The sequence below is a fragment of the Ranitomeya imitator genome, chromosome 6, assembly GCF_032444005.1.
Source record: "Ranitomeya imitator isolate aRanImi1 chromosome 6, aRanImi1.pri, whole genome shotgun sequence".
Lineage (NCBI taxonomy): Eukaryota > Metazoa > Chordata > Amphibia > Anura > Dendrobatidae > Ranitomeya > Ranitomeya imitator.
Window position 1 is genome coordinate 192,089,071 of NC_091287.1, and position 13,665 is coordinate 192,102,735.

The 13,665-nt window shown below is 41.3% G+C and overlaps 1 protein-coding gene across 1 annotated transcript in view; it reads right to left on the reverse strand.

The window, feature by feature from the left end:
* Positions 1 to 13,665, reverse strand: part of SACM1L (SAC1 like phosphatidylinositide phosphatase) — a 458,875-nt gene that overhangs the window by 77,181 nt on the left and 368,029 nt on the right. The window lies entirely within an intron of this gene.

The following is a 13,665-nucleotide window of genomic DNA, read 5'->3' on the forward strand; positions in this document are numbered from 1 at the left end:
TCTTTGGGTGCCGCAGCCTCTTCCTCTCTCAGCGGACACTGGCACCGCTCATTAGAGAAATGAATATGCGGCTCCACCCCTATGGGAGTGGAGTCCATATTCATAACTTTAATGAGCGGTCCCACGTGACCGCTGAACAGGGGAAGAGCTGCAGCACCTGAAGACCGTGGGACTGCAGGGACAGCGCCAGGAGCCTCGGAAGCAGGTAAGTATGCCTCAGACCTCTCTCCCCCTCACCTGCCGACCCCACCGCCGACAGTGACTCGAGTATAAGCCGAGAGGGGCACTTTCAGCCCAAAAATTTGGGCTGAAAATCTCGGCTTATACTCGAGTATATACGGTATTGAGATTAAGGACCGTAAAACATACCATAGTAATAGTCAACTGCTACAGAATTTTTCACTGAACTGAATCAGGTTTAGTGTCAGCTGCAGGCATTCAGTAATTTGTTTTTTTACTACCGTCAGTTTAGTAAGTTTATTTTACCAAAATTTTTATATTTTTCTTTCTATATGGAGGCTATGTGCACACATTCAGGTATTTTCGTTTTTTTTTCGCGGTAAAAAAGCTATAAAAACTCATTAAAAACGCATACATTATGCATCCTATCATTTAGAATGCATTCTGCATGTTTTGTGCACATCGCGGTAAAAAAAGCAGCATGTTCATTAATTTTGCGGATTTTCTGCGTTTTTCCCGCTATTCTATGCATTTGGGAAAAACGCACAAAAAAGCGTCAAAAACGCATGGAAAAAAAACCGCGAAATAAACGCATGCGGATTTCTGGCAGAAATGTCCGTTTTTTGTCAGGAAAATTTCTGCAAGAAATCTTGACGTGTGCACATACCTTTAAATAAAAAAAAGTTTACACCAAGCACTCACAAACACACCTGAATAAAAAACTTAGTACACACACACACACACCACATACATTAAAAAAAATGTTGTCCTGCTCGTCCCAAACCCAGTATTCAGTAGAGGAGGCATACGCTTTCTTTGCCTCTGACACGGACAGTGAGGGAGAGGACCCACCTTCCTTTATTTTTCTGACCCACTCATCCTCCTCCAGTAATACCGAACCGCCATACAGTCCCCAGGGCAGAAACTGAACCAGCGCCCACAGTTAGGCTTCCGTCACACTAGCAGTATTTGGTCAGTATTTTACATCAGTATTTGTAAGCCAAAACCAGGAGTGGGTGATAAATACAGAAGTTGTGCATATGTTTCTATTATACTTTTCCTCTAATTGTTCCACTCCTGGTTTTGGCTTACAAATACTGATGTAAAATACTGACCAACTACTGCTAGTGTGACGGCAGCCTTACAGGTACAGAACTAAGCTGTACAAACTGTGCAAGAGTACCTTAGGGTACACCCCCAAGTTTAGGGTTTATGATGGGAAGGACAACCAGATTCAACCCCCTGAATGCCCAAATGTGTGGGATTTGGTGCACCTACTGCTGGATCAAGGTTATCACCTCTATATAGATTATTTTTATACCAGCGTCCCACTGTTCAAGTCCCTCTCTGCGTGACCTACCACAGCCTGCGGTACGGTCTGCAAAAATCAGAGAAGCCTCAATAAGATGCTAATTGGGCAGACATCAGAAAGGGCGAGAACAGAGCCCAATGTAGTGATAACATGCTGGTGGTCAAGTACAAGGACAAGAGGGATGTCGTTTCCTTGACCACCATACATGGTGATGGCAGCTCCCCCAGCACTGTAAGTGGTACCTCTACACAGGTCCACAAACCACACTCTGTACTGGGGTACAAAAAGAACATGGAGGGAGTTGATCTACTTGATAAAGTCTCCAGCCATCCTGAGCCATGAGAAAAGTGGGTATAAGAAGCTGGCCGTTCTGGTGGCAATGTACAATGCCGTAGTGTTATCACGATGTGGTGTCCAGACTGGGACCTTACTTCGGTTCCAAGAACTAGTGGTCAAGGCCCTAACATTTTGAAGTCAGGAAGCAGAGGGCCCCAGTACTTCTGGAACTCAAAGTGCCTATGTTGTACCAGGCCAACATTTCCCTGGTGAGGTCCCTCAAACTGCATAGAGAGGAAGGATGCAAAAAAGGTGCGAAGTTTGCTATAGAAGGGGGATACACAAGAACATCACTTATCACTGACACCTGCTCTGACAAACCAGGTCTGTGTATGAAAGACTGTTTCAGAGTCTACCTCTCGCCCATGGAGTAATACATTTTTTTCTGACTTGCACTACTCACATATGACAACCTGACGTACACTACATAAGTCACGTATGCCACCACAAAATTTGGGGGTTTATTTTCTCCAGTTATCCTTGTGAAAATTTAAAAAAAAATAATAAAATTGTGGCTAAAAGATTATTTTTGTAAAAAAAATGTGATTTTTTTTTTTCACGTCTCTATGTTCTAAACTTTCGTGAAGCACCTGGGGGTTCACGGTGCTCACCACAAATCTAGATAAGTTGCTTGAGGGGAATCTAGTTTCCAAAATAGGGTCCCATGTGAGTTTTTTTTATTTTCCCACTGTTTAGGCAAATTGGGGGCTCTCCAAACGCGACATGGCGTACACTCACAATTCCAGCCAATTTTGGGTTGAAAAAGTCAGTTGGTGCTCCTTCCCTTCTGAGCGTACTCAGGAGAAACCGAACAACAACATATTGGGTACAATTTTTCATGTTACCAGTGTGAAAATAAAAAAATGGACTGTGTGAAGTACAATTTTAGTGACAAAAGGTAAATATGTTTATTTTTTCCTTCCACATTCCTTTAATTCCTGTCAAGCACCAGAAGGGTTAATAAACTTCTTGAATGTGGTTTTGAACACCTTGAGAGGTGCAGTTATTGGTATAACTTTTGGGTAGTTTTGGGGTATTTTCTGTCATATAGACCCCTCAAAGTCACTTCAAATGTGATGTGGTCCCTAAAAAAATGGTTCTGTAAATTTTGATGTAGAAATGAGAAATAGCTGGTCAACTTTTAACCCTTATAAACATTTTTTCTTATTAGGTAGTTATAAGTTGTTCTGATGTAAAGTAGATATGTGAGAAATGTTATTTATGAACTATTTTATGTGACATAACTGATTTAAGGGCATAAGAATTCAATCTTTGAAAATTGCTACATTTTCGTCAAATTTCCGTTTATTTTCAAAAATAACAGAATTCATATCGGAGAAATTTTACCACTAACATGAAGTACAATATGTCACGATAAAACATTCTCAATCAGTGGGATCCGTTGAAGGGTTCCAGCGATATTACCTCATAAAGGGACAGTGGTCAAAACTGTAAAACTTGGGTGAAGGGATTAAATCTGCACCAAATCTACAGGCCACAAATAAGCAATGTGTACATGAGACTTCAACATTCTCATTCACTTTGCTGTCATCAGGAAACACTTCAGGTTTTGTGACAAATCTACACTGAAAAAAACTGCAAAAATGCAGCATGCGCACATAGCTTAAGGCTATGTTCACACGTTGCGATTTTTCTGCGTGGAAATTTTAGGCTGCGTTTTACATTACCAGCAAAAGCTATGAGATTTCTGAAATCTCATGTACACACTTTTTTCCTGACTGAAGTGCAAAACTGCATCATGTCACTGCTTTCAGCATTGTAGCAGCATTTTTTTACCCATAGAAACCAATGATTAAGTGCAAACAACGTAGGTATCAAGTTTTGCTGCATTTTTAGTGAAAAACAGCAGATAGCAGTATGTGAAATCCATTTATTTTTGTGATTTTCCCAAATTTAGACCATGATGTCTTGTCTCCTCACATGAGAATGGCAGTTAGGGCTCATACACACCTGTGAGAAACTCGGATGAGTCTCGCTTGTTAATACCCGACGCTGCTGCCGTCACTCAGATCGGAGCATGTGGCCGCATAGGAATACATGCAGCCGCACGCTCTGCTCCTGAGTGCCGTCAGCAGTGCCGGGTATTGACGTGCGAGACTCATCCGAGTTTCTCGCAAGTGAGTATGAGCCCTATGTATTAGTATAGTATAAGTAAATAAGTGTAAAGTAAACATTGGCTGACCAATGTGTGAAATTGAACAATACCTGACCAACTCAAGGGTTAAGTAAACAGTGTCATACAAACTCAATGAACTGCCAATGTCTTTGGTAAATTATTCAGGACCAATTCAACTTCACCCGCTGTTACATTTGTTAATGTGTAGTTTTCAATATACTCACGTGAACTTTTTTTGTTCAGAATAGTAACTTTTTTTCAGACATAAAAAAATCTTTTTCCACTAAATAATTTAATCAAATTGCCATTTTTCCAAAATGGTTTTATGGTTTCACGTATATCTTGAAATGGTGGCCTAAAACTTTGCATTGCTCACATGAAGCGGTCTATCATAATTTATGAACTTTATTGAGACACTAGCTGTACTATCCGGCTTCGCCCGGGTTAATAACTGCTGTTAGCAAAATAGAATGTGTTAACAAAATTTATTCTGCACACAAAAAACCCAAACAAATAGATGGAAATGTAATTATTAAAAGGCAAAAACTAAGCTAATAGAAGCATTTCACAACATATATTTCACCACCAGAGATATTCCACACAGATTTAACTAAATTGGCCAAGTAACGTGAAGTAATCTTCTACTACGTATTCAAGAGCCTTTTGATAAACGACATTTAGTTTTTCCTTCAGGTGCAAAGACGAACAGAATTTTAATTATTATTTATTATGCTCTATATTTATGTGTACATAAATATGTTCCCCCACTACTCATCTCCTAGCCATGTGCCACTATTCCTTTATCATTTTCTCCTATTTTCTCCCAGGCTTTATATTGTTTTTCTTCTTCCTTTTCTCCAGAATTGTACCCATGGATTGCAGACGTGGCTATGCGCATGCGCCGCCTGTGTCCCGGTCCGTTCGCATCCAGCGTTTTTGTTGCCCTGGTAACTGCTCCTCTCTACTGCCGGGCTGCGTGACGTGGGCTCTGTGTACCTCCAGGTACTCCTGGCGGCGCACGCGCTGCTATGGCCATTGCTCATTCCCATCGGCGGCTCATATTGTATATATACCACCCTTGGTTCTGTTCGTACACCATCTCCTGACGAAGGAATATCCGAAACGCGCATCGGGGTGCGCTGTACTTGGGAAGTGGGGCATAAAGGTATGCAGCTGCTGTTCTCATGTGTGTCAGCCTTGTTTCTCGGTCTTCACATTTTTCATTGGTCCGTAAAGCAGCTTTTCCTTTAGCATAAGCTGACATTCGTGCCATGGAATTCCTTTTCTTATGAGGCATTATTGTGGTAAAAATAGTCTGTAACTAGCAGTTTCTATATCCTCTCACATTGAGGTAATGTGACTGACATCAGCCTTTCCACCAACACACCCTAACAACATGCTATTACCTCACACAAGCTTTGTTATACTGAGAATGTCCTTCGTTGCCTATATTAACCAATCAGAGCTCAGATTAATTAACTGTAGCAAAATAGAAGCTGAGCTGTGACTGGTTGCTATTGGCAGCCTGATAAATCCCCAGCCAACAGGAAGCCCTCCCCTCTGGCAGTATATATTAGCTCACACATACACATAATAGACAGGTCATGTGACTGACAGCTGCCGTATTTCCTATATGGTACATTTGTTGCTCTTGTAGTTTGTCTGCTTATTAATCAGATTTTTATTTTTGAAGGATAATACCAGACTTGTGTGTGTTTTAGGGCGAGTTTCGTTTGTCAAGTTGTGTGTGTTGAGTTTTGTGTGGCGACATGCGTGTAGCAACTTTTTGTGTGTCGAGTTGCATGTGACAGGTTACTGTAACAAGTTGTGTGCAGCAAGTTTTGCGCATGGCGACTTTTGCGCGTGGTGAGTTTTATGTGTGGTGCGTTTTGAGTATGTGCAAGTTTTGTGTGAGGCAACTTTTGCATGTGTTGCAACTTTTGTGCATGTGGCAATTTTTCCACATGTGCAAGTTTTGTGTGTAGCGAGTTTTCCATGAGGTGAGTTTTGCACGTGTGACGAGTATTGCGTGAGCCTAGTTTTGCATGTGGCGAGTTTTGCGCGTGGCGAGTTTTGAGCGGCGACTTTTGTGTTTCGACTTTTATGTAGGGAGGTTGGTGTATGTGTGGTGAAATGTGTGCTGGGGGTGGTATATGCATTCAAGCACGTGGTAGTTTGTGGCGCCTTTTGTGTGTGTGTTCATATCCCCATGTGTGGTGAGTATCCCATGTCGGGGCCCCATCTTAGCAACTGTACGGTATATACTCTTTGGCGCCATCGCTCTCATTCTTTAAGTCCCCCTTGTTCACATCTGGCAGCTGTCGATTTGCCTCCAACACCTTTCCTTTCACTTTTTCCCCATTATGTAGATAGGGGCAAAATTGATTGGTGAATTGGAACGCGTGGGGTTAAAATTTCACCTCACAACATAGCCTATGACGCTCTCGGGGTCCAGACGTGTGACTGTGCAAAATGTTGTGGCAGTAGCTGCAAAGGTGCAGATGCCAATCCTGGACATACATACACACACACACACACACACAGCTTTATATATTAGATATACTATGATATAAAGGAGGTCATGTTGGTGCTGAATTAAAATGAAACCTGTCATGCGATTCATGCTGCCCAAACAGCTGCCTGATTTCCCAATTGCAGGCAGGTATATAATTCTCGGGTGCTTAAGAGAAAAAAAACGTTGAAAATCCAGACGTAGCCAGAGAGGAGACTAGTCCAATGCTGCCCGCCTGACTCTACCAAATGAAGCTAGAATGGATCATATAGAGAAAATGTGCAAAACACATTCTATTTTATATTACCTTGCTGTTGGTACTAAAATGCTTTGTATCATATTTGTTTCCTTACTAACATACTAATGCTCTATGTTAAATTCTCCAATATTGTCCCATGCACTGCATTTCTATATAGAGGCATTATATATATATATATATATCTATATACATATAGATATATATATATATATATATAGATATATATATATCTATATATATATATATAGAGAGAGAGAGAGAGAGAGAGAGAGAGAGAACACAGCAGCACATGTACATGAATCTAGGCCATGTGAAAACACAGACAAATATTCAATATGAATTCTACTTCTCAAAAATATTCTTTCAAAAAAAAATTTAAATTTAAAAAAATATATATATATTTTTGAGAAGTAGAATTCATATTGAATATTTGTCTGTGTTTTCACATGGCCTAGATCCATGTACATGTGCTGCTGTGTTTCTATCTATATGACGCAGCTTGCACGTGTTCACATTAGGAGTGCTGGTTGGATTTTTTCTCTATTTGATGTATGGATGTGGCTGCATCCAGGCTGATCTTGCACTCCGCCCGTGGCGGTAATCAACTCTACCTGCCCATAAATTGTAGGTTTACCCCTCAGTGACATGTTTTGTCCAGAGTTGTAGGCTGGTGGCCAAGAGTGGCATGTATGGTAGAGTAGGACTCATCAGAGGGAGATCACCTTGCCGTGGTTGATGGGCACACATGAATTGGCCAATTTATGCGCTAAGAATCTTCATTTCATCTATAACTGTAAAAAAAAATTTCTGTGTTTTCACATGGCCTAGATTCATGTACATGTGCTGCTGTGTTTCTCTCTATCTATATGATGCAGCTTGCACGTGTTCCCATTGGGAGTGCTGGTTGGATTTTTTTCTCTCTTTTTTCTCTCTCTCTCTCTCTCTCTCTATATATATATATATATATAGATACCGTATATACTAGCGTATAAGCCGTTATTTTGTGACGGACCTCGAACGCTATCTGCAGTGTTTTTGGGTCCGTTCTCGCTAGCGCAGATCTGGCATCTGCGCGATCGCTAAACGCGATCCCTTTTTGGACATTGCGTTAACGCAGTCCATTAGCGTATGCGCTAAACGGACTGCACTAACGCAATGTGAACCTAGCCTAAGCCTCGGGTGGGAAATGCAGCAGCTACTGATAAATTTCAAAGATGCTCCATAGAATACGCCCCATAGAATAATATGCCCCATATAATGCTGCACAAAGGTTAATAGTGGCCCCATAAGATGCTCCATAGAATAATATACCTATAACAAATGTATCTACCGCAAGTATTGATTAATACCTCCTTCATCTGGGGTACACTTATTTATGCAATGTGGCCTTGTTTTTACTGATTACACAGTGTGGGCATTTTTTAATCTTCATGATAGTTTTAAGTAATTCTATAAGGAAACTTCCCAATTATAGGTTGTTGGAGGCCAAAAAATACGAGAATCCAGCGCAGATATTCCATTATTTATTATATAGTCATAGATATTGATACAGGAGAGTGGCACTGTATTTTTATCTGCTGCAGGACTCAGAGGGTCTGAGGCGCTACTGGTGTTTTAGTATTATTTTAAATTTTATATATGTACATGCAAAAGGCGAAGATAAATTCATAAAAGCAAGTAAAGATCCAGTGAATAAAGCAATATGGCTAAAAATGTCACAGTGTCCAGTATCAGCTTAACCCTGCTGTACTGTTCGGGTCAATATGACCCGAAATGATTTTTGAGACCCTGTAGATTTTTTTATATGAGGATTTGAAACTAGTGGTATCTTCACTTCTTTTCATTTGTGGAGCTCTATATATATATATATTTTTTTTGTTTACTTTTTGCTACACGCTGATTGTTACACTTGTACGGTTTGGGTCAATATGACCCCATAGCATTTTATACTGTTCTACAGGTCTCTGATTATTTCTGACTACAAAAGTTATGTTTTTTTATGTGTACTTCATCTCAAAATGGTGGTGGTTTCACTGTTCTGATCAGTAAACAATTAATTATCTAGTATTATCCATTTGCTGTTTGTGAGAGAGGAGACTGGTTGTCTATCATTAAAAGGCTGGGGGTTTCACGGTCATCAGCAATCAAGTATTTATTTAGTCAAATGCATTTTCAGTTTGTGAGAGAAGACACTGTTGTCTTATAAATAGGACACCAGTCATTTGACTTACACCCTGAAGCTAAGTCCTGTGAAAGAGACACTGGAATCTGTGAGAGAGAGAGCACTGAGCTGTGAATACACATCTTTACAGGTATTCTTTTTTTTTTCAAAACTTGGATAAAAATGTTTCTAAAATATCTATTGACTGACGCTGTGAATACATATCTTTACAACTATTCTTTTCTTTTCCAAACTTAGATAAAAATGTTTAGAAAAAGAATATTGACTGACGCTGAATTGGAAGAGCTTGTCAACGCCTCTGATTCAGAAGATAATGTCCCACAGGAAATAATGTCCGAAGAGGAGGACCACATAAGTGAGATGGAAAGCAATGTTGAAAATTCGGATTCTGAAGTGGAGTATGAAGAGGAACATGATTCCCAGACAACTAGCCGGATGCAAGAAATCCCTTCTAAAAACAAGTGTGTAAGTTGGAACTTGCAGCATAGTCAGGCTGGTAGATTGTCCTCTGAAAATATCATAAAAGCTACTCCTGGTCCTACAAGGTACGCTACATCAAGAATATCTGGTATAGGATCAGCATTCGCATTGTTCCTAAATATGACTATCCTAAATATTATAATACAAATGACAAACATTGAGGGACAAGTAGTTTATGGTGATAAATGGAAAAAATTAGATGTGACAGCTCTAAATGCTTATATTGGTTTACTTCTTTTAGCGGGAGTATACAAATCTTATGGTGAATCAAGTAAAAGTTTGTGGAATTGCGAAACCGGTCGCCACATATTTAGAGCTACAATGTGTCTTGAAAGGTTTCATGAAATTTCTAGAGTACTGCGGTTTGATTCTAAAACATATAGAATGGAAAGAAGAGCTAAAGATAAACTAGCACCTATCAGAAATATTTGGACTCAATGGGTAGAGATTCTACCAAAATTGTATAATAGTGGTGAAATTGTAACTGTTGATGAGCAACTGGTGGCATTCCGAGGTAGGTGCCCATTCAGACAATATATACCAAGTAAGCCAGCAAAATACGGCATCAAGATCTGGATACTTTGCGACAGCAAAAGTTCATATGCTCAATGTTCAAGTGTATACAGGAAAAACCCCTGGTGAAAGACCTGAAAAAAATCAGGGTATGCGTGTTGTCCTCCTCTACGGAGGACAGAGAATGAACTTCAATCCAATATTGCAGCCAGCATGCAGCCAGCGGGTAAGGAAACGGTGAATCAAACACCCGAAAACCCCGCCCCTACGGCTGAAGATTGTTCCCTCCAAATTCAGGTGACAGAGTCCCTTTAATCTCATCACCACTGTTAACCTTATCTTGATGTTGGACTGAAGGACCCTGGGTAATTCTAAAAATAGCTTACATGCCTTGGGTATAGAAACTCAGAGATCACATCCTGGGAGACTGACGTAACACAGAGCTACCAGCCAGACATTCTGAAAACCACCCAACAGACAAGAGAAAGGACTGCAGCCAATTCATCATGGCACCATCACGAGGGACACTGATCTATGATTCTATAGGAAACAACCTAGGGGTTTTCGGCTCCGGTTGGAAGGACACAGATCTGATCCAGTGACCATCTCTGAACCATGGATATGTTTTGAGAAAGCCAGGTTTGGGACCCGCTGGTCGCCGGGTTCCATGGAGATGGTCAGATAAGCCAGGTGGTGACTCTCGTGTAAACTGGCTTTGGACCTTGTATGGACTCTATGGACAGTTCTTGGTCATCTCCCTATGCTTGTCGTTACCCCTTCTCTGTGCGTGCATCCATAGATGGAGTAGCGACCCTGGGAGCTCTGACTCTCGTGTCAACTGGCTTTGGACCTTGTATGGACTCTATGGACAGTTCTTGGTCATAACCCAATGCTTGTCGTTACCTCTTCTCTGTGCGTGCATCCACAGATGAAGTAGCGACCCTGGGAGCTCTGACATCATGTCATACTGGAAATACGTGGAGACGCAGTGATCTTTTATATGCGCCCATGTAATTAAGCAATTCCAGCCATGTTGGGATTGTTCTGTTTGCTATTGTGTGGTGTGGTTCAATAAAGTATTGCCACACTGTTTTACCTTAACCCTGTGTTGTCTGTGTAGTGTATTGCCCACTGGGAGATAGAGCGGGCGTTCAGTGGTATGAGCCGTGGTCCATGCAGTCTTGCTAAAGACAGCTGGGCCAGCGGACGAGAGCACGCACTGACCCAGTTTATTCACACCCTCTGACACTGGAATGAAAAGAGGTTTTTACCTGATGCAGGTTTTGAAGGAAGCTAAAGTGCGGCAGAAGAGGAAAGAAAAGTTGTGGCCGTCCCTCTGCCCGATGAGCACGGTTTTGCTATGCTGCTTCTTCACACAGTTTTAATCCATTTTAACTTTGTGTTTTCAATAAAGATTAATTCAATTTTATTTTCCATTTTCTGGTCACTTTTTCTGCCACGGTATTCTATCATGGTAGTTCCATGTGTTATCTAATTATTGAAGTGCAGTCAGCCCAAGTTTAATAGGATTATGAGATTAAAAAAGGAGAAATGAAGGAAGCACTCCATAGTTATCCAAAAACAAGTGAAAAAAGTTGTGAAATTTAATAATAAAATAATTTAATAATAAACTTCACCACTTTTTTCACTTGTTTTTGGATAACTATGCAGTGCTGCTTTCATTTTTCATAATAAAATTATATATATATATATATATATATATATATATATATATATATATATATATATATATATATATATATATATATATATATACACCGTATATACTCGAGTATAAGCCGTGATTTTCAGCCCAAATTTTTGGGCTGAAAGTGCCCCTCTCGGCTTATACTCGCGTCACGGTCGGCGGTGTGGTCGGCGGGTGAGGGGGAGAGAGCGTGTCGCATACTCACCTAGTCCCGGCGCTCCCCCTGCCCGTCCCACGGTCTTCGGTGCCGCAGCTCTTCCCCTGTTCAGCGGTCACAGTTACCGCTCATTAAAGTTATGAATATGGACTCCACTCCCATAGGGGTGGAGCTGCATATTCATTTCTCTAATGAGTGGTAATGGTGACCACTGACAGAAGAAGAGGCTGCGGGACCCGGAGACCAGCTGTCCGGGATAAGGAGCCAGGGACACCGGGAGCAGGTAAGTATGTCATATTTACCTGTCCACGTTCCACACGCCGGGCGCCGCTCCGTCTTCCGCGTCCTCTTGCAGTGACTGTTCAGGTCAGAGGGCGCGATGACGTACTAGTGTGCGCGCCACCCTGTGCCCGAACAGACAGTGCGGAGAGATGCCGAGACGGGACGCTGAGGAGCTGACATCAGCTTGTAGATTGTAAGCTCTCATGAGCAGGGTCGTCTTATTTCGCTTTAATTATTGTATTGTTAACGTTGTTACTTATGACTTTTGTGTTTGAAACTGTTAAACTGTAAAGCGCTGCGGAATATGTTGGCGCTACATAAAGATTATTATTATTATTAGCTGCAAGCAAGAGAGGTGAGTATGTCTTTTTTTTTATTGCAGCAGCAGCATTATATATTGCACAGATTTATATGGAGCGTCTATGGGGCCATAATGAACGGTGCAGAGCATTCCATATGGCACAGCTACAGTGGGGAAAAAAAATTTTTAGTCAGTCAGCAATAGTGCAAGTTCCACCACTTAAAAAGATGAGAGGCGTCTGTAGTTTACATCATAGGTAGACCTCAACTATGGGAGACAAACTGAGAAAAAAAAATCCAGAAAATCACATTGTCTGTTTTTTTATCATTTTTTTTGCATATTATGGTGGAAAATAAGTATTTGGTCAGAAACAAACAATCAAGATTTCTGGCTCTCACAGACCTGTAACTTCTTCTTTAAGAGTCTCCTCTTTCCTCCACTCATTACCTGTAGTAATGGCACTTGTTTAAACTTGTTATCAGTATAAAAAGACACCTGTGCACACCCTCAAACAGTCTGACTCCAAACTACACTATGGTGAAGACCAAAGAGCTGTCAAAGGACACCAGAAACAAAATTGTAGCCCTGCACCAGGCTGGGAAGACTGAATCTGCAATAGCCAACCAGCTTGGAGTGAAGAAATCAACAGTGGGAGCAATAATTAGAAAATGGAAGACATACAAGACCACTGATAATCTCCCTCAATCTGGGGCTCCACGCAAAATCCCACCACGTGGGGTCAGAATAATCACAAGAACGGTGAGCAAAAATCCCAGAACCATGCGGGGGGACCTAGTGAATGAACTGCAGAGAGATGGGACCAATGTAACAAGGCCTACCATAAGTAACACACTACGCCACCATGGACTCAGATCCTGCATTGCCAGACGTGTCCCACTGCTTAAGCCAGTACATGTCCGGGCCCATCTGAAGTTTGCTAGAGAGCAATTTGATGATCCAGAGGAGTTTTGGGAGAATGTCCTATGGTCTGATGAAACCAAACTGGAACTGTTTGGTAGAAACACAACTTGTTGTGTTTGGAGGAAAAAGAATACGGAGTTGCATCCATCAAACACCATACCTACTGTAAAGCATGGTGGTGGAAACATCATGCTTTGGGGCTGTTTCTCTGCAAAGGGGCCAGGACGACTGATCCGGGTACATGAAAGAATGAATGGGGCCATGTATCGTGAGATTTTGAGTGCAAACCTCCTTCCATCAGCAAGGGCATTGAAGATGAAACGTGGCTGGGTCTTTCAACATGACAATGATCCAAAGCACACCGCCAGGGCAACGAAGGAGTGGC